General features: G+C 42.4%; 1 non-coding gene across 1 annotated transcript; it reads right to left on the minus strand.

The window, feature by feature from the left end:
• Positions 1 to 7,986: 7,986 nt before the first annotated feature.
• Positions 7,987 to 8,113, minus strand: LOC139032104 (U6atac minor spliceosomal RNA). The gene has a single exon (XR_011484649.1). It is a non-coding gene; the product is annotated as a U6atac minor spliceosomal RNA (small nuclear RNA).
• Between the last annotated feature and the right edge of the window lie 15,124 nt (positions 8,114 to 23,237).

A 23,237-nucleotide genomic window follows, 5' to 3' on the forward strand; every position in this document is an offset into this window, starting at 1 on the left:
TTTCTAGCAAGTTATTTGGAGGTTCTGCTGGTTAGGGAGCATAATTAAGAATCATTGCTGTAGATAATTTTCTGGACCTGGTAGTCCTTTTCGAAAATATTCTGGAGACCAGAATGAAACATGAGATAGCAGCCCCTTTCTTAACAAAGTACATTCCTGGCCAGGCAACCCTTCTAAGATTTTCCAAGGGTTTTTACATCTAATAATAACAGATCTAAGAAGATGCCTTCTTACATCTTCTCTCAAATTCTTTGTTTGACCCAAATCCTTACAAAATCATATAGAACGGATATTTTCATTACTATTTCAACTTCAAATGTGATCACAGTAAATAAGAATAAAGAACACTTGATATTTTTCCAATATCTGGTATTTGAAACTTGTTATCCAGGGCACCTCAATCCTGGCATCATAATTTTTTGGACTAAGAATATCTGTTTGAACTTAGAATAAATGGAATTCATAATATTATGGAAACTGTGCCGCAATTTCTGACCCCTAAATCCAGATATATCGTCTGATGCGTGGTCCATGTTTTGAAAATATGGCAGAATGTTTAAAATTAGAACTCTTCAATAATATCCTGGATGTATGATTGTCTTACATATGATAGTTGTTCATTTATTCATTCTCCAATACATATTCATTGAGTCTTAGGTCAGGGGCGGGTCTAGGTGCTACGGATACAACAATAAATAACAGCTAGACAGACTTGTGTCACGGTTGAAGCACATTGTGGAGCCAGACTGCCTGGATTCAAATCCCAACTCTGTCACTTACTAGCTTAGCAAGTTACTTAACTCCTTTGTGCCTCAGCATCCTCATCCATAAAATGAGAATAAAAATGGCATCTATCTGATGAGAGATATGAGGGTTAAATGAGTTAACATTTGTAAAAAGCAGCGAACCCTATCTGGTATATATTTTTTTTATAAACATTGTCATAATTACACCTGTCTGTGTCTTAAGAAGCTCTTAGTACTAGGGCATAAAGAGTGACATGTTAAGAAATGAATACAATGTGATGTAATAAATGCTATAATGAAGGTATGAGCCAAGTACTGGACTTTCTTTGCTGCCAAATGGACTAGAGTAAACTCTTTGGGCTCTGGACTGCATGTGCTCGCCATATCACTTCCCTCTCTAGAACCATGCTGGAGAAAATCCAGCACGTTTTTAATCTTCCTTTTTATAACTGCTGCTATGAAAACAACCACCATTATGCTAACATATAATTAACACAAGTAGTTTTCAAAAAAGCCTTCCTATCAAATGTAAATGATAGTGAAACTCATTTAGGAGACCACTTGCTTGGATTTTATAGTGTGCAGAGGCAGTTTATGTGAAAATAGGATTAGGCACCTGTTCTGCAGTTTCTGCAGTTGAAACTTGGGTGGGGCACCAAGTGAGTTAGATACGGCAGTAACTTGTAGAAGGAGGGTAGACAACTCATCCTGGTATGCAAGAGACCTTGCCAGTTTTAATGGTGAAGGTCTCACTTCCCAGGAACCCCCTCAGTCTCAGGCAAGGGGTTAAAATCATTGCAACCATATTTTAAATATAATTTTTATTTTAAAATTTATTTTTGGCTGTGCTGGGTCTCTGTTGCTATGTGGGCTTTTTCTCCAGTTGCAGCGAGTGGGGGCTGCTCTTCACTGCAGTACACGGCTTCTTGTTGCAGTGCTTTTGTTGCAGCTCGAGGGTTCTAGAGTACTGACTCACCAACTGTGGCACATGGGCCTAGTTGCTCTGATGCATGTGGGATCTTCCCAGGTCAGGGATCAAACCTGCATCTCCTGCATTAGCAGGTGGATTCTTGAGCCACCAGGGAATCCTCATTACAACCATTTTAATAGGAACTGGAAATTTTAAAAAGAAAATAGAAAACTACTATAATGTTACAATGGAATATTACTCAGCCATAAAAAAGAATGAAATAATGTCATTTGCAGCAACATTGATAGGCCTAGAAATCATCATACTAAGGGAAGTAAGCCAGACAGAGGAAGACCAATACCATGTGATATCACTTCTACGTGTAATCTAAAATATGGTAAGGATGAACTTAGTTATGATACAGAGGCAGATTCACAGAGAAAACAAACTTGTGGTTACCAAAGGGGAAAGAGAGCGGAGGAGGGATAAATTAGCAGTATGGGATTAGCAGATACAAACTATTGGGTTGGCCAAAACATTCAGAGATATTATGGAAAAACCTGAACTAATGTTTTGGCCAACTCAATGCTATACACAAAATAGATAACAAGGTCCTACTGTATAGCATAGAGAACTACATTCAGTATCAAAAAATTATGAAAATTATGAGAAAGAATATATATATACATATGCATCTACACATATGTATGCCATCCTGCTTATTTAACTTGTATGCAGAGTACATCATGAGAAACGCTGGGGCTGGAAGAAGCACAAGCTGGAATCAAGATTGCCGGGAGAAATATCAATAACCTCAGATATGCAGATGACACCACCCTTATGACAGAAAGTGAAGAGGAACTAAAAAGCCTCTTGATGAAAGTGAAGGAGGAGAGTGAAAAAGTTGGCTTAAAGTTCAACATTCAGAAAACTAAGATCATGGCATCTGGTCCCATCACTTCATGGCAAATAGATGGGGAAACAGTGGAAACAGTGTCAGACTTTATTTCTTTGGGCTCCAAAATCACTGCAGATGGTGACTGCAGCCATGAAATTAAAAGACGCTTACTCCTTGGAAGGAAAGATATGACCAACCTAGATAGCATATTTAAAAGCAGAGACATTACTTTGCCAACAAAGGTTCGTCTAGTCAGGATATGGTTTTTCCAGTGGTCATGTATGGATGTGAGAGTTGGACTGTGAAGAAAGCTGAGTGCCAAAGAATTGATGCTTTTGAACTATGGTGTTGGAGAAGATTCTTGAGAGCCCCTTGGACTGCAAGAAGATCCAGCGAGTCCATCCTAAAGGAGATCAGTCCTGGGTGTTCATTGGAAGGACTGATGCTGAAGCTGAAACTCCAATACTTTGGCCACCTAATGCGAAGAGTTGACTCATTGAAAAAGACCCTAATGCTGGGAAGGATTGGGGACAGGAGGAGAAGGGGACAACAGAGGATGAGATGGCTGGATGGCATCACCAACTCAAAGGACATGGGTTTGGGTGGACTCCAGGAGTTGGTGATGGACAGCGAGGCCTGGTGTACTGCGACTCATGGGGTCGTAAAGAGTCGGACACGACTAAGTGACTGAACTGAATTGATATACATACACATATGTATTTTTAATATATGTACATATGTTTATATACATATATATAGCTGAATCACTTTGCTGTATACTACCAACTAATACAACATTGTAAATCAACTATACTTCAATAAAAAACACAATGTTATATGTCAATTATATCTCAATTTCAAAAACAAATTAAAACCGGCATGTTGCAAAAGCACTATTTCAAGTTTCATACCAAAAAGAAAAGAAAGCAAGTAAAAGAAAATGCAACTATTGCATCCCTTGGATTGGGGATAGCTAAAAACCATAGTAGAAATCAACAGATATTTACTGACTTTCTATTGAGGGGAGATGGACATGTTCCTGTCATTGATAAGCTGAAATCTGATTTAAGGAACAAGAAATAAACCAGTATAAAGTTAAATCAAAATATAGTTACATGTCAGTTCAAGATAAGAGAAATGATGGTACAAAATGGTTAACAGCCCATCCATTTTCCATTTTAGAGTTGCTATGGGAATGGAGTTCAGAGGAAAGGAAACAGTTATAAAGTGGCCCTACTTCATGGTGGTTCACAAGAGCTGGTGGGACTTTGAATCACATCAGTGGTGTTGAAGAAGACTCTTGAGAGTCCCTTGGACTGCAAGGAGATCCAACCAGTCCATCCTAAAGGAAATCAGTCCTGAATATTCATTTGAAGGACTGATGCTGAAGCTGAAACGCCAATACTTTGGCCACCTGATGCAAAGAACTGACTCTTGAAAAGACCCTGATGCTGGGAAAGATTGAGGGCAGGAGGAGAAGGGGTCGACAGAGGATGAGATGGTTGGATGGTGTCACTGACTCAACGGTCATGAGTTTGGGTAAACTCCGGGAGTTGGTGATGGACAGGGAGGCCTGGCGTGCTGCAGTCCATGGGGTCACAAAGAGCTGGACGTGACTAAGCGACTGAACTGAACTGAGCTGAACTGAGCTGAGTGATGGGAGGAGTCTATGCAGGTGCTGGTACAGCACAGTGACGCACAGGAGTGGGAGCAGCATTGGGCGAATCCAGGGGACAGGCAGCAGCGTCTTTAGAGGAGGTGAAGGAGAGAAGGGGGCATGCAGTTGGCCTAACACATATTCACACAAAGCTCTGCAGAAGCACACACTCTCTTAAGCTTGGAAGACCATTTGTCGAAAGACCACTCTTTCCCTTGAGTGAAGAAATACTACCATTCCTCCTAAATCTTTCCTTTATATTTTCTGTAGAAGGATTTCCAAAGTCTGTGTTTAAACCCTAAATACAGTGGCTGTCTTAGCCCCTTGTTTTGGTTAACTAGTGTTCGGGGACAAAGCTCTCTGAAACCTGCCGTGGGCCTGCCTCCCAGCCTGATGGCCTCAGGGGAATCCGCCTTCCTCCTCAGCAGCAGCCTGCCCCAGAGCACAGACAGCCGAAGCTCCCAGGCCTTCGTGAGTTCCAGGCCCCAAACCTAGCCATCACCATCTCTGCCTCATCCTTTGGGTTTAAACAGGCCACAGAGCCCCTGAGAATCAAGAACAGTGGTCCACATGGACGCGAATGTCAGAGGCTCCTCTGGGGCTACCAACGTGGCAGCCTGCCAGGCTCCTCCTGAGGCTTCTATTTCAAGGCTCTTCTGTCAAATCTCTCTTTTACCACGAAGTTTTACCTAACATCTAATTTTATTCACCTCTGCTTAGAGGAAGAAGGCAGCCAACCGTCTGTTTTCCGGGAGAACGGAACCTAAACAGGAAGTTAGGTCTGCAGAATCTTAAAAGGGACAGCTGTGTAAAGACCGACCCAGGCCCCGAGGCTGGGTGGGGGCCCAAGCCCAGGACAGAGGATCTGGACAGGGAGTCCAGGGTTTGGATTTAAGACGTCAAGGCTGGCCAGCAGCCCGTGTGCTTCCGGCAGGAGCGCCGTGGGGTTCTTGTTCACATCTGCAGGGCGAGGTACCGCAGGCACAGAATTCCCCCGAGTCACCCTCAGCGCGCTGGCTGCCTGACTGCCGGACATCCGAGAGCTCCCCGGGTGAAGTCAGACTCCGGCAAGACGGGGAAGATTTGAGCCTAGGAGAGCTGTCCTGGATTCCTGGGTCTGTTGATGCCAAATGAATTTTATCCGTGTATCATCCTGCAGTTTCATAGGATTATTGACAATCACTCTCTGCACTGCTTTCCTTTATCTTTCTCTTCTCCCCTCCCCTCCCCACCCCCAGTCTCTTTTCTTCGAGACATCAGGTGCAGAGGTGAGGTGAATGAGCACTGATCTCAGAACGCCTTCGCATCGGCAGACTGTACAGACCCCTCCTCTTTTGTAAAATTTGCTTCCCTCCATTCGCACCAGCCACTCAGCCCGAACTGCCTGCCCCCTGCAGGCTTTCCCTCTCATGTGATGGGTAAGTGCTGTTGAATATACATACCTCCTGGTACTAGAGGGAGTGTTGTCTGTTTGTGCTTAAAATACTTGAGCAAGAAAGGGGACCCAGTTAAGCTTCTTCCCCCTTATTTATTTATTTATTCCTTTGGTTGAACTGGGTCTTAGTTCCAGCATGCGGAATCTTTTTTAGTTGCCGCGTGTGGGATCTAGTCCCCTGATCGGGGGATCTAACCCGGGCCCCCTGCGCTGGGAGCGCAGATTCTTAGCTATCGGACCACCTGGGAAGTCCCTGTTTCCCCCTTTTGAGGAGCTTTGCAGATATCCTGATCAATAACTTCTGCTCCCACCTCCTCAGCCAGGACCACCTGCTCCTGAAAACCTGAGAGGCTGGGAAAAGTAAGCCACCACCCTTACTGAACTGAACATACTGACGTTGCAGTGAAACAAATGTTCATCAGTGGGGAAGCAGGGGAAATGGCTGTGGGTAGACATCGGCTACCTCTGTCCCCTGTGGCAGAGATTGCCTGCTCTCTGGGGGCCCCAATGCAGGGACCGAGCAAGGAAACAGGAAGGTTGGAGAGAGGAAGCTGGCTCAGCTCCATCTGGTCTGCATCTACCGCCTTAGGAGCTGTGATAATACAACGCAACCACAAGGGAGATTCCCTATAAATGTGCTGTCGCCCTAGAGGGAACATGGCCACCACATCTTGGGATCACTGTAAAAACAAGGGAAGTGTAGGAAATGGGTAGGGATAGACACCTTGTGAATATGAACTACAAGTTAGGGGGAGGACGGTTTCCTTCACATCCTTTTCTTCCTTGCCATCACTTGAAAAATATCCCCAGTGTTATTTTGCAATGAAAGTCAAATAAGTCCAAATTTAAAGATAACAAATTTTTGATGAATATTTTGTATTCACCACATAAACCCAAGCGAAGAAGGAAACACTTCAAAGTGCTAAACTAAAAAATAAATAACAAGAGAAACTCTCTCCAAGTTCATCTCAGCTGAGTTTCAGTCCCAGTTATTGAACAAGTGATGTACCCCTTGCTGTAGCCTAGAAACAAATTAACAGTCATTGATTATAACCGGTGTTTTGGGGACTATCACTAAATTATACCGCTAGCTTTCCTGGGTCTCCAGCTTATAGACAGCAAATCTTCTCAGAATTTTTAGACTTCATAACCACATTCCTCACAAGAAATCTCCATGAACCTACCTGTACCTCTGCCTCTATCTCTGGCTCTGACTCTGTCTACCTCTATTTTATTTGTTCTGTCTCTGGAGAACTTTGACTAATACAGTGATCTTTGGGAACAATTACTGATGTTTCATTATCCTGGTTCTAAGATGCTAATCCCAGCAAGGCATATTTCTCTTGATTTCTTTCCGATACTTTTTTCTGTCTAGACATTAGTGTGAATTTGTTCTTACACACCTATTTATTCTTGTACCTGCAATTATCTCTTGAGCACAGAGAAGGGACATTTCACCCCCCATTTTTTCTCCCCCTGTGAAACCTGCAAGAGAAGTCTCTGGGTGTCTACGTACTCACTGCATTTCAAGCTCTAGCACTAAGGTCCTGCTAATGCTATACTGTGCAGAAGGAAATGGCAACCTAAGAATACTCTGGTATTCTTGCCTGGGAAATCCCATGAACAGAGGAGCCTGGCAGGCCACAGTCCATGGTGTCACAAGAGTCAAACACAGCTTAGCAACTAAACCACCACCAACCCTATACTGAGATGAACTAGTGACTGCCTTGTTTTCTTGTTGTAGGGTCAACAAGCATTTCCTTGGCTCTTGGCAAAAACATACTTTGTTGTTCAGTTTCTAAGTCATGTCTGACTCTTTTCGACCCCATGGACTGTAGCACACCAGGCTTCCCTGTCCTTAATCATCTCCCACAATTTGCTCAAACTCATGTCCATTGAGTCGATGATGCCATCCAGCCATCTCGTCCTCTGTCATCCCCTTCTCCTGCTGCCCTCAATCTTTCCCAGCATCAGGATTTTTTCCAATGAGTTGGCTCTTGGTATCAGGTGGTCAACGTATTGGAGCTTTAGCTTCAGCATCAGTCCTTCCAATGAATATTCAAGACTGATTTCCTTTAGGATTGACTGGTTTGATCTTGCTGTCCAAAGGACTCTAAAGAGTCTTCTCCAGCATCATTTCTTTGTTATTCAGCCTTCTTTATGGTCCAGCTCTCACATCCATACATGAATATTGGAAAAACCATAGCTTTGACTATACAGGCCTTTGTTGGCAAAGTGATGTCTTTGCTTTTTAAAAAATTATTTATTTTTCAAATTTAATGTTTATTTTTCACAAGATAAATCATCCTTTAAAATACATCCCCCTACTTTGGAAAGCACAAAAAATTTTGGTTAGATGCCACAAAGTAGGTAGGCAATGCCTTAATCATATGCATGTTGTCAGGCCCAAGAGCCTCTTCCATCCTTGTCAAGAGGAGTGCTAACCTTCTCTCCTTTCATACAACACACATCTCTGCTTTTTAATACACTGTATAGGTTTTTCATAGCTTCTCTTCCAAGGAGCAGGTGTCTTTGAATTACATGACTGCAGTGATTTTGGAATCCAAGATAATAAAATCTGCCACTGTTCCCACTTTTTCTCCATCTATTTGCCATGAAGTGATGGGACTGGATGCCATGATCCCAGTTAGGTTGAGAAATTGACAGAGCCACTGGCAAGAAGGGTGAAGAGCAAAGAGGTGCTAAGTTTCCAAAAACACCGAAGTTACAATCAGTGACTGTAGCATTGTTTCTAAGCTATAGCAAGGGGTCCATCACTTGTTCAGTAACTAGGACAGAAGCACAATTGAGGTGAATTTGGAGAGAAATAGATCTTCTTCACCGCATTTGAGAAGACCTAGTGAAATAAGAGAACGATGGGCTGCTCTGGCAGTCAATCTTTTTAGGAAATCTTGGGACACACCTTCATAACCTTGCCAGAGTCATTACTAGCTCTTTGCTTTGAAAAGTGGGGGCTACTTCCTGTGGTAATTAGATTTAATTCAGCAGTATCTCCTCATCAGAAAACCCAAGCCTTCAAGTTTCTTTGGAAACCACACCATTCACTCAGTTCCAACAAGTCTGTCTCTTCTCATTGCTGTTGGCAATTGGGTGTCTAAGTCTAATTTCTTCAAGCCAACATATATGCGTATGATAGTCTCATAATTACATAGTCCTCTGCATCACAAGGCCAGAAAGCAATTTGGTGAGTTGGCACATGCCCCAGGGTTTACTTCTATTTTTGTCCAATTCAGCTCTCTTCTTACTTAGAAAAGCACCAAATAATCCAAGACAGAAAACTGCTGCCAAGCAGGTCAGGATAATTCCCATAATGTTAATCACTACTGTGAGGAAGTGGGGGAAGGGGAAAACATCTCTATCCTCTTGTCACAGCCTTCCCAGGTCCAGAACTGAATCCAATTCATGCACAAGTACAGTAGGTCCGAGGCAAATCCCACAAAGAATCTGCACCCTAGGCTCCTCTGTTTTTTTTCCTCTATGCATGGAGTCCTTATCCCAATCTCCAGGTACTTGTTACTGTCTTTTTCTCCACCTTATCACCTCTTAATTGTAGAAGGAAGGATAAAATCTGCCTTAGAGAGTCAGGGAAGCCTTTCACAGAGGAGGGAATGCTTGAACCAGGACACGAAGGGCGTCTGGGCATTGCCAGCTACACATCGGGATGGGGCAGAGAGAAAAGAACACGCAAAGGCAGGAAGGTCTAGCATATTTGAGGAGATACAAGGAGTTTGATACTCTTAGAGCATCAAATACAAGAAGGAAAGATTTGTGAAAGTATGAAGTTGGTATCAGACAAGGAAGTTTAGACAGAGAAGGACTCTGTTATATTGTCCTAGATGAAGATCCATTGAAAGTTAGCAGAGAATTAACATCTAGAGCTGCTTTGGAGGCACTGTGGTACATGGTGAGGGTGGGCAGGAGCTGGGTCTGAAGTCAGGGAGACCAGTAAAGGAGGATAGTGTTCATCTAGGAGAGAAATGATGAAAATCTGGGGGAAAAAGGGGCAGCAACTATAGGAACAGATAGGGAAAGGTAAGTCTGAGAAAGATTTCAAGAGCTGATGATCAGGACTTGATTGTTTGATGCAGGGTCTGTGGGAGAAAGGCTTCCCAGGTAGCACTCCAGTATTCTTGCCTGGAGAATCCCACGGACAGAGGAGCCCAGCAGGCTGCAGTTCATAGGGTCACTTAGCACACACATGCTGTCGGAGAAAGGCAATCTTGGATGATCCCTAGTTCTCCAGTTTCAGTGTCTGAGTAAATGTGTGACATCCATTGTGACTGGGAGAAATGAAGAGCATGTCTTCAGGGGAAGATGAGGGTCTCAGCTTTGAATATACTGAACTCCAGGAAATAGTCACTGGACAGTTGAACACATAGGCTTGGAAGTTAGGAGAAGTTGGAATTGGAAATTCAAGCTGAGACCCATTGCATATGGTTGGTAGTTACATAGGCTTGGAAGTTAGGAGAAGTTGCTATTGGAAATTCAAGCTGATACCCATCTGCATATGGTTGGTAGTTACATAGGCTTGGAAGTAAGGAGAAGTTGGTATTGGAAATTCAAGCTGAGACCCATTTGCATATGGTTGGTAGTTACATAGATTTGGGAGTAAGGAGAAGTTGGTATTGGAAATTCAAGCTGAGACCCATCTGCATATGGTTGGTAGTTGAAGACCTGGGAAAGAAAATTTACCCAGGGAGAATGAATAGCTTCAAAAAGGAAAAAGGGCCAGGGAAGGACCAATAGCTGCAAGATGTAGGAGGTAAATATTAGAAAAGAAACCTACTAAAGACTGAAAAGTGACTGGAGAGATAGGAAGAGAATGGAGGTGAGTGAGAGGTGACATGGAAACCAGGGAGATGAAGAAGATACATTCCTACCACGGAGGGGCTCACAATCCACTGGATCAGTTAGATCAAGAGGAAAATGCATCTCTGTGTACAAGGAGGGTTACTCTGAGCCAAAGAGCTGGAAGATCTAGGGGCTTCTTTCTTGTTTTTCCACTTTTGCACAACTCTTCTTTCAAGGCCTGAATTCTCTTTCTATAAAACAGGCAACTATGAAATTAGCTTATTATATATAATAATATAATTACATATAATGTAATTAGCAGGATTGTTTTCTTAGATGAATGAAGTTATGTCTATAGGATTCTTTGAAGTCGTAAGGAAACAAGAGTATTCTCATTTTTCTTTCTCATTATATTTTCATCATCTGTAAAATTAATAGCTTTCAACATTTGTTACCTTCATTCCGTACTGAAAAACAAAACTAGATCTTAAATTTCTTGACCTCTAGTTATAGCCTCAGAGAAACAAGTTTCAAATGACCACTATCATTCAGCCACCCATATCAAATGTGTTCAAATTATTTTTTCATATTAAACCAAACAAAATTTTAGCAAATATAATGCTAATGTCTACATTTAAAATCTGAGAAATTCACACTATCATTTGAGTAGTTTTGTTTTTTAGCCTTAAGCTTCTCAGTTCAGTTCAGTTCAGTTCAGTTGCTCAGTCGTGTCCGGCTCTTTGCGATCCCATGAATCGCAGCACGCCAGGCCTCCCTGTCCATCACCAACTCCCGGAGTTTACTCAAACTCATGCCCATCAAGTCGGTGATGCCATCCAGCCATCTCATCCTCTGTCGTCCCCTTCTCATCCTGCCCCCAATCCCTCCCAGCATCAGGGTCTTTTCCAACGAGTCAACTCTTCCCATGAGGTGGCCAAAGTCCTGGAGTTTCAGCTGTAGCTTCTGTCAGACCTCCCCACCATGACCCGACTGTCTTGGGTGGCCCCACACGGTGTGGCTTAGTTTCATTGAGTTAGACAAGGCTGTGGTCCTGTGATCAGATTGGCTAGTTTCTGTGACCTTAAGCTTCTAGGAATCATCTATTTTTAGAAAATGTTGCTACATGTTCAAAATGTTCTTCTTGCTTTTAATCAAGTGTTTAGTATTATCATTTGCTTGATTGTCAGGTCCATCTAAGGAAATTTGGCCATTGCTCTGACACATGGAGTTTAAAACCAAATGCCTGCCTTGTAAGGACAAGCCTGATATTCAGGAACGAGACAGAGAGAGATACTTGTAAGTGTAGCTTCCCCAAACCCCATTTTCTACCCAAGTTTAATACGATGTAAGTAGGTATTTATAAAGCACTTATTAGCATAACTCACTGGTCATTTATTTCTCTATGTCAGTTTGCGTCATTGATGCTATTCAGAGATGCACTTAGTTTTCAAGTGCATTGTATTATTTATAAATGGTGATTTTACAATGGCATCATCACCTGCATTTGCAACCACTTATCGATAAGAAATTTCTATTAGGCCTTTCAGTGTAGAGCTATCACTATTATTCTTTACGTTTGGGAAAATTCAGGGCCTCAGTAACCCTCATTAAATGGTACTGAAGTTAGGGGGAAAAAAACCCTGTGAACCTAGAGATGGGTGGGTGAGATTAGCCTCATTTTGAGAGGTTAAAGTGTTTGGTGACAAATTTCATAGAGCAAAAGAAGTAATTTGAAGACACTTTGTGAAACACAAAATGTTCTGTACTTGTTGCAGCAGTGGTAGGCAGCTAGAATTGAGTTTTTACCCTGTTTTGAGTGTTTTGAAGAGTATCTACCCTGTGTGTGTTCAGTTGTGTCCGACTCTTTGCAACTCCATGGACTTGTAGTCCACCATACTCCTCCATCCATGAAATTTTCCAGGCAAGAATACTGAAGTGAGTTGCCATTTCCTACTCCAGGATCTCTTCCCAACCCAGGGATCAAACCCGCGTTTCTTGTGTCTCCTGCATTGGCAGGCAAATTCTTTACCACTGAGCCGCTTGGGAAGCCCAAGTACTTACTGAGCATTTATTAAATGAATGGATGATAGAATGAATAGATACAAATTGTCTTCGTATAGGCCTTGTGAACTGTGGGCCAGGAGGAGAAGGCCATTCTGAAGATGAAGATAATGGACTTGGGAATGATGAGAGGGAGCTAACTGACACAAGACCATGCATGCAGGCTCAGTCACTGAGTTGTCTCTGACTCTTTGGGACCCCATGGACTGTAGCCCACCGAGCTCCTCTGTCCATGGGATTTTCCAGGCAACAATACTGGAGTGGGTTGCCATTTCCTTCTCTAGGGGATCTTCCCCACCCAGGGATCCAACCCATGTCTCTTGCATCTCCTGCATTGGCAGGCCAATTCTTTACCACTAGTGCCACCTGGGAAACCCTTTATAAAATGCAAGATCACTTGTTAGCAACATATATTATTTTTGGAAAGTTGCTGGATATTGCTTTTGGATAATTAGGAATTGGCCATTGGGTTAGTGGAGATAAAATACTACCCTCTTGATCTCTGTTGCAAGGACATATTTTAGGTAAGATGGCCACACAGTGTAACAGTTGTCTCAGTAATTCCCCTAGGCATTGGCCAAAATGGACTTGTCTTATACCAAATGCCATGTAAATTTATATTAGAACAAAATTTTAATTTAAATCTAAATATGCCTCATTCTAGTACATTTACCTGTCATTCCAGTTCTATAGCTCTAGTTTAATATTTTCAATATATGTATAGGTATGTGTTTCTTATCTTTCTTTTTCATACTTGCAGAAGTTTAATGTAATGCAGCATCCCAGTTGATGGTAGTGGTAAAGAACCCACCTGCCAGTGCATATTTGATCCCTGGATTGGGAAGATCCCCTGGATGAGGAATTGGCAACCCACTACAGTATTCTTGCCTGGAAAATCCCATGGACAGAGGAGCCTGGCAGCCCATGGGATTGCAAAAAGTTGTACATGACTGAAGCAACTTACACACACACACACACACACACACACACACACACACACACATGCTCTTTCACAAGCAGGTTGTTTAATTGAACTAACTCACTATAATGGAGAAAGGCCTGATCTTTGGAATTAAGCATGGAAGGAGGAAAGAGAACCTGGATCATAATTACAGGCTTACACTTAGACTGCTAAGGGGATAAGAAAGTGATGTTATTTTGAGCTCAAACCTTAACTATATAAGCTGGTCCTAACATTTGAAATAAATACAATTTTAGAACTTTTTTTTCTGTGAATTTATTTTTTCCTTTTTTTAAGTTACAGCTCTTTTTTTTTTTTTAATGTTCATTTATTTATTTAGCTGTGCTGAGTCTTAGTTGCAGCATGTAGAATTTTTAGTTGCAGCACATGAACTTAGTTGTATCAGGGGAAATCTAGTTCCCCGGCATGATTCTTTTAAACTAAATTCCCCATGCAACAATATGCCAGCCAAGAGAGATTTTGACACCATCTACTTGTTTCCACCTTAGAGCTCCATGAACTGGTCATGTCTGATGAAAGTTGTAGCAGGGGTCCTGAAGCTGAACTGAAATCAATAGCAGACCATCTTGGATTTCTTTTAGGTGAGCTCATCTAGCCCCAGTCATGCTCTGGTCACAAGAGGAAACTCCCCTGTTTCCATTTGCTATCATCATCCTTTTTGTGCTGTAGCAGTGCTGCATGTAGGAAAATGGTTGAGCTTTGTCTCTGGGCTTGTGCAGACACCTGAAGTCTGCCAGCTCATTTCATCCCGTCAGTCTCGCTGTTTCCTTCCTATCTTTGGCACTGCTTGCTTTGTGTTCTGGTTTCATAGGCAATTGCTTCATTAAGTTTGAAAAATTCATGATGAAATATGTGATCATAACTATTATCTCTTTCATAGTGACATACAGGGTATGCTCTTTTCTACCTTTTTTTTTTTTATCTTATAGTATTTGTAGGTTTCTGTGCTAGTTTTTTTTTTTCTTTATGTTATTCATCCTTGCAGGATATGAATTTTTCCTTGATGAGCTGTTTGCAGAAGGTTTGTGAAGGAGAAGGGTCAGGCTAGCCTCAATTTTTCTTGATTTGGGGTTTTAAGTGAGTTTGTTTAGCTTTTGCTTCTCCTACGCAAAGATGAGCAGCTGTGAAGTTTTAATGAGTCAAAGACTCTTCTCTGCTGCCACAGAGAGAGAGCTTCTTGAAAATGTGGCTAGTCTCTGTTCTTTGGAAAGCTCATTTTGATACCAAACAGGGTGCAGGGAAACTCTTGGTACCATCAGACACGTTTGCCCCAAAATTGCAAACAAGAGGGTTAGGTTTTGCTCCTTGATTTGGAGAAGGGGATCCAGCTCTTTCTGAGATACACAGCCACTCTGTCCCCTGACTATAGGTCTTTTTCTCTTCTTGTTTCCACATGTCCCTTGGTCTTCAGTGGTTTTGGCAGCCCTTCCAACTAATTGGGGACCTGAGGTTTTATGTATCGTCTACTTTCTAAGAAAAAGAATTTTTAAATTAAATTTATTTATTATTTTTAAATGAAACAACAAAGATGAATTGTTTAATGATAAAAGGTACAATTCACAAAGAAGATAGACATCATAAACCATTAGACACCAAACAACAAAGAAACAAAGATACATAAAGCAAAAATCAGAAGAAATAGGGAAAAGAAAAAATATAATCATAGTGAGACATATTAACATTTCTCAGAAAACGAATTTTGTGTCTTTGTTTCTCTATATCTGTGTTGCTTTTGGTTGATTTCAGTGAAGAGAAGAGAGATGCTACCTCTATACCACTATGTATAGCTCAAACCAGAAATTGAAATTTATGGGCTTTCGAGTCAGATAGACCTGGATTTGAATCTTGACTTCACTACTTGCCATGTGACAAGCTGTTTAACCTTCTTGCTCCTCAGTTTTCTCATCTCTAACAGGACGTTCCGGAGCCATCTCTAAAACGGCTATTGAGAGAGTTGAAAGAGGTGATGCCTATAAAGCTCTCAGGACAAAGTTAGGTGCTCAGCAAAGAGTAGCTGTGACTACCAATTAGTGTCGTGATGGCAAACTGGAATTCAGCAAGCTCTATGTAGTGGCTAGCCTACTATTATTTGGGGAAAATATTCTCCTAAATTAATAGAATCAGATGAAAGAGATAAGGGTTTCCAAAAATGTGTTCTGCTGTAAACTATTTAGTTGCTAGGTATGACTCAAAAATCAAGGGAGGGGGTGGATTTCACGGACAAATACGCCTAAGAAACATCATGTACCGCAATCACCCCTTTCAAGATTCACAAGGCACATACCTCTATGATGATGTTGCCGTGGGTCCTGGGGAACGTAATACACATTCTCATGAGGCAAATTTATAGGAAAGAGCCTCTCCCACACACACAGGTGAATGTCTCAAGTGAAGATGACTGAAGTGGCAACCCTCCTCCCACAGAGAGAAACTGCAGAACCTTAACCATTAAGTCTGAGAGTCCTGGGATAACAGAGGGACCTGCTCCTCAGAAGTACTCACATTCCTTTGCTATTCTGGCCTAGCACTCACAGCATGCTGGGCACGTACACTCACTCGTTGTATCTTCAACTCTTTGAAGAGGTTATTTGTTCCCTTTTACAGATGAGGAAAGAACTCTTGCCCAAAGAATAGGGAAAGTGTCCCCTCCAAGAAAATGAGGACCTGGGTGAGGAGAATTGTTGAATATTTCCTTTCTACTATGTGTGCACATTTTATTTGTTTAATTTAATGTACTCATTTGTAAAGAAACCAGTGTGTATGTGGCTCACACTGGTGAATTACTGAAAGCCAATCCTATAAGAAGAACACAGGTCTCACTGACTTGGGAATCTAGAGCCCCAGGTCCCCACCCCTTAATGCTTTTTAAAAATTAATTTATTTATTTTGGCTGTGCTGGGTCTTTGTTGCTGGGCAGGCTTTTCTGTAGTCTGAGGGTTATTCTCCAGTGGCGCATGCGGGCCCCTCATTGCGGTGCCTTCTCTTGTGGAATACAGGCTCTAAGTGCACGGGCTTCAGTAGGTGGGCTGTGTAGTTGCGGCTCCGGGGCTCGAGAGCACAGACTCAACATTGTGGTCAATGGGCTTAGTTGCTCCAATGCACGTGGGATCTTCCCGGACCGGGGATCAACCCATGTCTTCTGCCTTGGCAGGCAGATTCTTTACCACTGAGCCACCAGGGAAGCCCTGCCCATGATGTTTTGCAACAAGGATGAGGAGCATCATATTAAAGTGTGTGTGTGTGTGTGTGTGTGTGTGTGTTGGGTAGGGCATCACAGTGCTCTTGAAACCATCGTCCTTGAAAGGGAAGAAGAGGAAGCAGGGCTGGACAGAGGGAGAAGCTGAGTTACGCTGCAGACCCAACAAAGGGCTTTCACCAACCCCACATGTAGGTTCAGGTCCGAAATGGTTCTGCAGAGGAGCCCCAAGTCTGAGTGAAGGCGTGGGATTTTATACCCCTTTGTTGATCAGTTATTGTATGTGGCCTACTTCTGGAAAGTGATTGGCTTAGCAAGGCAGTTTTTACCCTGAGAGGCAGTCTTCAAAGAGGGCTGGCAGCGGAGAGCTGTCTTTTGGTCACATTTCCAGCACCAGGGGCAAGGCCTTCATTCCAGAAGGGGACTCAGGGGGTGCGTTGCAGCACCCACACACAGAGCATTCTGAGACAGGGCTTTTTTATATGTATATTTATTTATTTGGTCATGTCAGGTCTCAGTTATGGCAGGGGAGATCTGCTTTGCATGGACTCTCCAGTCATGGCGGGCTCAGCAGTTGCTGTGTGCAGGCTTAGCTGCTCACTGGACCACCAAGGAAATCCTGAGACAGGAAGTTTTTATACACAGAAGTAGACAGGCAAACCACTCCAGGAGTGAGTACCCTGCTTGCAGTTAGTCTGAGTGTTTATAGGAATGAATAGAGCTTTTGGACTTTGGGGCAGAGTTTTGAAGGAGAGTTTTGAAGATACGCACATCCTTGTCAACATTTCTTGTAGTCTTCTAGCTGTCATCCTAGACTGTGAAGTGGTATCTTATGACTTTAATTTGTGTTTTCTCACAAGTAATGATGTTGAACATCTTTTCATGGGCTTGTGTATCTTTCACTGCCACTTGTGTATCCTCTTTGGAGAAATGTGTGTTCAAATCTTGTGTTCACTTTTAAATTGAGACATTTATGTTTTGTTGTTGAGTTGAAGAATTCCATGTATATTTTAGATATAAGTTACTTATCAACTATACAATTTGCAAATATTTTCTCCCATTCTGTGTATCTTCTTTTACTTTATTTGTAGTGTCCTTTGATTCATGAAAGCATTTTATTTTGAAGGAATTCAACTTATCTATTTTTTCATCACTTGTGTTCTTTGATGCCATATATTTAAAAAGTATTAGAAAACTTTGTGTCATGAGGACTTGCTTATTTTTTTTTCTAAGAGGTTTATAGTTTTAGCCCTTACATTTAAGTCTTCCATCAATTTTGAATTAAAATTTGTATACTGAGTGATTTTTGGGTCCAACTTAATTCTTTTGCATGTGGAGATCTATTTGTTTCACCAGCATTTGTTGAAAAAACTATTCTATTCCCACTGAATTATCTGAGCACTCCTCTTGAAAATCAGTTGGTCACAAGTTCAAGGGCTTCTTTTTGGACTCCCAATTCAATTCCATTGATCTATAGATCTATCTTTATGTTATTATTGCATTATCTAGATAACTGTAGCTTTGTAATAAATTTTTAGTTTTTTTTTTTTTTTTTGACTGAGCCCCATGACATATGAGATCTTAGTTCTCCAACCAGAAATTGAACCTGTGCACCCTGCATGAGATGTGCAGAGTCTTAACTGCTGGACCACCAGGGAAATCTCCATAATAAAATTTTAAATTAGTGAGTCTTTCAACTTTATTCTCTTGCAAGGTTGTTTGGCTAGTTTGGGTTCCTTGAATTTCCATATGAATTTTAGGATAAGTTTGTCAGTTTCTACAAGAGAGTTAATATTCTGATAGGAGAATGCACTAAATCTACAGATCAATTTGGGGAATGTTGCCATATTCACGATATTAAATGCTGAGGTCTGTAAATACAGATGTCCTTCCATTTATTTAGTCCTTCTTTATTTTCTTTCAACAATGTTTTATAATTTTCAGTGTACAGATCTTGTACCTTTTTTGTTAAATTTATTCCTGGATATTTTATCTTTTTTGGTGTTATTGTAAATGGAATTATTTTCTTAATTTCTTTTTTGATTGGTCTTGCTAGTGTGTAGAAATAATATTGATTTTTGTGTATTGATTTTGTATTCTACAACCTTGTTGATCTTGTTTATTGTTAATAGTGCTATTTGTGTGTGTATCTGTTGCACTAAATAAAAGCAGTGAAACTAAACATCCTTGTTCCGATCTTAGAGGGAAAGCTTTCATCATTAAATATGATGTTGGGCTTCCCTGGTGGTCCAGTGGTTAAGACTCTGCCTGGCCATGCATGGGACACAGGTTCAGCCCCTGGTCTGGGAGGATCCCATATACTGCAGAGCAATTGAGTCCATGTACAGGTACTGAGCCCAAGCTCTGGAGCCCAAAAGCCTCAACAAGAGAAGTCACCACAAGGTGAAGCCCATGCACTGCAACTAGAAAAAGGCTGCTTGCAACAATGAGGACCCAGTGCAGCCAGAAATAATTAAAAGTAAATAAATCAATATGATGTTAGCTGTGAACTTTTTGTAAATATTCTTGAGTTACATAGCTTTTGACTGAAAGAAACAAAACACTCTAACTAAACTGATGAAACCATAAGGGATGTCACTGTGTCACTGCCCCATAAGTCATGAGTAAGGAGGGGCTCCAGTACAGTGTGGATGACATCCTCAAGAATTCAGGCTCTTTCCACTCCTTCAGTCCATTGCCCTTAGTTTCATCCTAAGGTTGATTTTGCTTAGAGTGGTAAGTTACCTGCTCAAGTTATCAGGGCTACAGTGCTTCCTTGTTGAGGAATATCTGGAGAGAGAGGTGGTACAAAAGAGGTTTGGGGGTGTCCTGGGAGCCGTTAGGTATGAAGCATCAAGTTAAACATGCAGGAGGGCACAGACGGTACCTCAGTGAGCACAGAATAGTCCCCTGATCCTTCAGTATCACTTGTCATCTTCACAGCTGTGTAGACACTGAGCATCTTGTCTGGGACCTGGAATGTCAACTTTGGAACGTGGCAGAAAACTCACCAGTGACACAGTTGTTGGAGCTGTGTTTATGTATGCTGACTAAGGGCTTTCCCCTGTCACTGGCAGGCGACTGGATATCATTCTTGGGAATCGGGTTAAGCTTCTCATTCTTTTTTTTTTTTTTTTTTTTAAGCTTCTCATTCTTGAATAAGTATTTCAAATTCAAGGATGCAGAGATGCTGCTGATGGGGATTCTCTGTTCTTTAATCTTCCAACAGCTCGCTCATTCACAGCTACACTTGACTGCACACAGGATCTAAAACCAGGAAATGCCAGGCAGGGCTGCTTTATTCTCTAAGGGGAAAGGCCACTGCCAGAGCGGGGGGTCCCCAGGCCTGTCCTCCTCTGCCGGGTGACAGGCACCCACGACTTGGCTTCAGTCACTGTCCTGCCACCGACAGAGGCCACACCAACAAAGGCCAATGGAGGAAGGGGGCTTAATATAAGGCTGTTTAAAAAAGGTGTGGGTAGGGTGAAGAGAAGCAACAAGCGATGCTGATACCTCTCAGGGCTAGATCACCCCCATCCCAGGTCTAAAGAGACAGGGGGAGGGAGTAGTTACGAAACTCAGAGATAACAGCTGAGAAGAGGGACTGAACAGTGTCCTTCAGTAGAGAAATGCAGCCAATCTGAAGCCCAGCAAGAAGAGAGCCAGGGGACTAAATACCCCAGCTTTTCTCTTCTCCCTCCTCCAATTTGTGCTACTGCCTTCCACTCTCCTAATCCAACTGGAAGGCAGAGCGCCAGGGATACTTGTGGATAAAGTTCATAAAGACTACCAAACTAAAGCACAGTGTGGGCCAGAAAGTGCATCTGGTAGAAAAGAATGGAAAATGTCCAGCACACCACCCTTCCATTCATCATTGCACAATAGGTCTCTGCCCAAGGAGAGGACTTTCTACCTATTGGGCTAAAGGGAACAAAGAAAAAAAGTAAATACCAGTAGTACTTTCTTGAGAATGTCAGCCCAGGCTCCCACATATGATCAAAGTGGATTTAAAACCTATTTTATTTTCTGCTTCTGCACCCACCTGGGTCTCTGCACTGCTCATTACACAGTGGTCCTCATGTAGGTTTCATGGAACAATTCTACTCTATTACTGGTGGTTACTAGCATGTCATTGATCATCATCACTATTGTCCAGCCTATATGTCTAACTGTCTACTGTAGACTTCAGTTGAAAGTCTATCCCAGGGAGGCTTTCAAATTAATCCAGCAATACAGGTAGACATACTAAGAACATGTGATAAATGCATAGACACCGTCATTGAATACATCAACAGTCATTAAGGTATTTGCATTCAGTGGAGACAAAAGAATGGGGTCACTTTTATCAAGGTAGTGAGTGATGAGGGTATCATGGGAGTTGATACCTGAAAATTTTTCTCCATCTTTCAGTCAGAGAAGAAGTAACCGTATCTCCATTTGAAGCAGTTGCAGATGCTTGAAACCTCAGAGAAGAAAGTGTCATGGATACAATGTAATTGCCCTGACAAGCCCTGGGTTCTGGACTTCATATGAAACCTGAAATGGTAAGAGATCTTTTTAACTTGCTGGAAAAAAAAAAAAAGTCATAGACAGGAACTGTCTTCATTTAAAATTTTGCCAACTTTGTTCACCATGGATTTTTTGCGTTAATTTTGATTTGTTAGAATATTGCATTAACATGTTATTGATACTAACTGCTGAGTTTTTGGGCCACCTCTTCCTTACTTCACTCTAACCCTGGCCCTGCCAGCACCTTGCTTTATGAAGCTTTCTGCTGAAACTTCTTTGGAGAGCTCATCTATTACATTGTGAATAGAAATCAGTTTAAAAACTTTTCAGGAACATAGTTAAAAAAGGTATGACTCTTTTCTATTTTTTTTTTTCTTGGTCATGCCACATGGCACATGGGATCTTAGTTCCTTGACCAGGGATCGAACCTGTGCCCCTGCATTGGAACCATGAAGTCTTAAGCACTGGACCACCAGGGAAGTCCCCTCTTAGTGTTTTAAAGCCCACAGTTGCAACCAAATGCCTCCAGTACCATAGGGTGGGTCTTCAACTCCAGGGCTATCACTGCTTCTTCCCCAACTCCGAAACTCTGCCCAAGCCCATGGGCATTCTTTATTCTGAAGAGAAGTTTGTTTAACCCTGAGTGAGAATTAAATTCAAGTTATATGAAAACAAAACACTTTTGACTCCCTATTTGACTTTCATCCTGGCCCCTGGTATTTACTCAAAGTGCTTTTTTAACAAACTGGTCTGACAGAAACTGATACTGCAGGAAGCTGGAGATCAAAACAAACAACTATGTTTAAAAAAAAAAAAAAGCACCTAGGTTTAGCCCCTGAAGAGCTGAACAGCCTCCTAGCAAGAAAAACCCAGTTCTTTGCACTAAATCCACCCCCTCCAAATCTTATCGCTGAAAGTCAAGCCCTGGCCCTTAGTACCTGAACCCCCACCCCGGGCTTTTCACTGCAACAGTCTTTCCCGCTTCAGGACCAAACGCAAAGCTCCAGCGATGCAAGATTTCAACCTGCGTCCCTCCCCCTTGATGGCCTGACAAGGGGCTTCACGCTATCAGGGCGGAACAGAATGGCTGGCTGCCAGGACACTCCTTAGCTACTTGAGTGTTTGGGGCAGATGCATTGAATTCTCTCAAGCAACAGGCCAGCAGGAAAAAAGACAGTAACATGATGGTCCTTATTCTTTCTTAAAAGCAAAATAAAAATAAAGTTCAGGTTCTGTTCAGAGATCCCCAGACTTCCCAGATACTCAGCTAAGTGTTCAACAGTGTCAAGCCCAACCAGCTCTACCAATTTCCCCTTTCTGCCCATAGCTCTCAGACTGTTTGATATGCTGGTGCTGCCTGCAGGCCTGGGTACAGAGGACCCCGCTGGACTATGTCTTAGTGTATCCCACTGCATGCGCCTCCAAACTGCCAGAATTCTCCCTCTGGCTTGGTGTACAGCCTGAGTCTTTGGCCATTTCCATCCTGCATCCCCCAGAGCCCAAGCTGATTTGAGATACTGCAGTGGAGACCTTTGTAACTCACCCCAGGCTGGGTCTGGAACACACCATCCAGACCCCAGGACTGGCCTGAAGGATCAAGCTGCCTGGGGTTGGGCAGTGAAGTCTTGACGAGCACCAAACTGGCTCTTCTCCCAGAAGCAGAGCACGCTGCAGGCCTAGAAGCCAGGAGTTGAGGCCCTTTCAAGAGGTTGACCAGTTGGATCAACAGCTTCAAAGGAGGGAGTGCAGGGGGCCGCTTCTGTAGCTCCTCCAAGACAGCACCAGGCTTTATGTACTGGCTTTGTTACATACAAACCTGTTCAAAGAGTAAAGTCGTAGGGTGTTCTTGCATCTCTTGCTAATGCAGGATCTTGGCCCTGTACAAAGTTATGCACCCTACTCACCTTAAATATTTCTGGAGGCCCACTGGGAGCTTCTCTTGGGTCCTTAGGATTAAGTCAGCTCAATTAGAGTGTATCTCCCTGGGCTTTGATGCCAGGATTCTGCACTGTCCCCTGCACTACTGAAGTG

This window comes from Odocoileus virginianus, chromosome 29, assembly GCF_023699985.2.
Source record: "Odocoileus virginianus isolate 20LAN1187 ecotype Illinois chromosome 29, Ovbor_1.2, whole genome shotgun sequence".
NCBI lineage: Eukaryota > Metazoa > Chordata > Mammalia > Artiodactyla > Cervidae > Odocoileus > Odocoileus virginianus.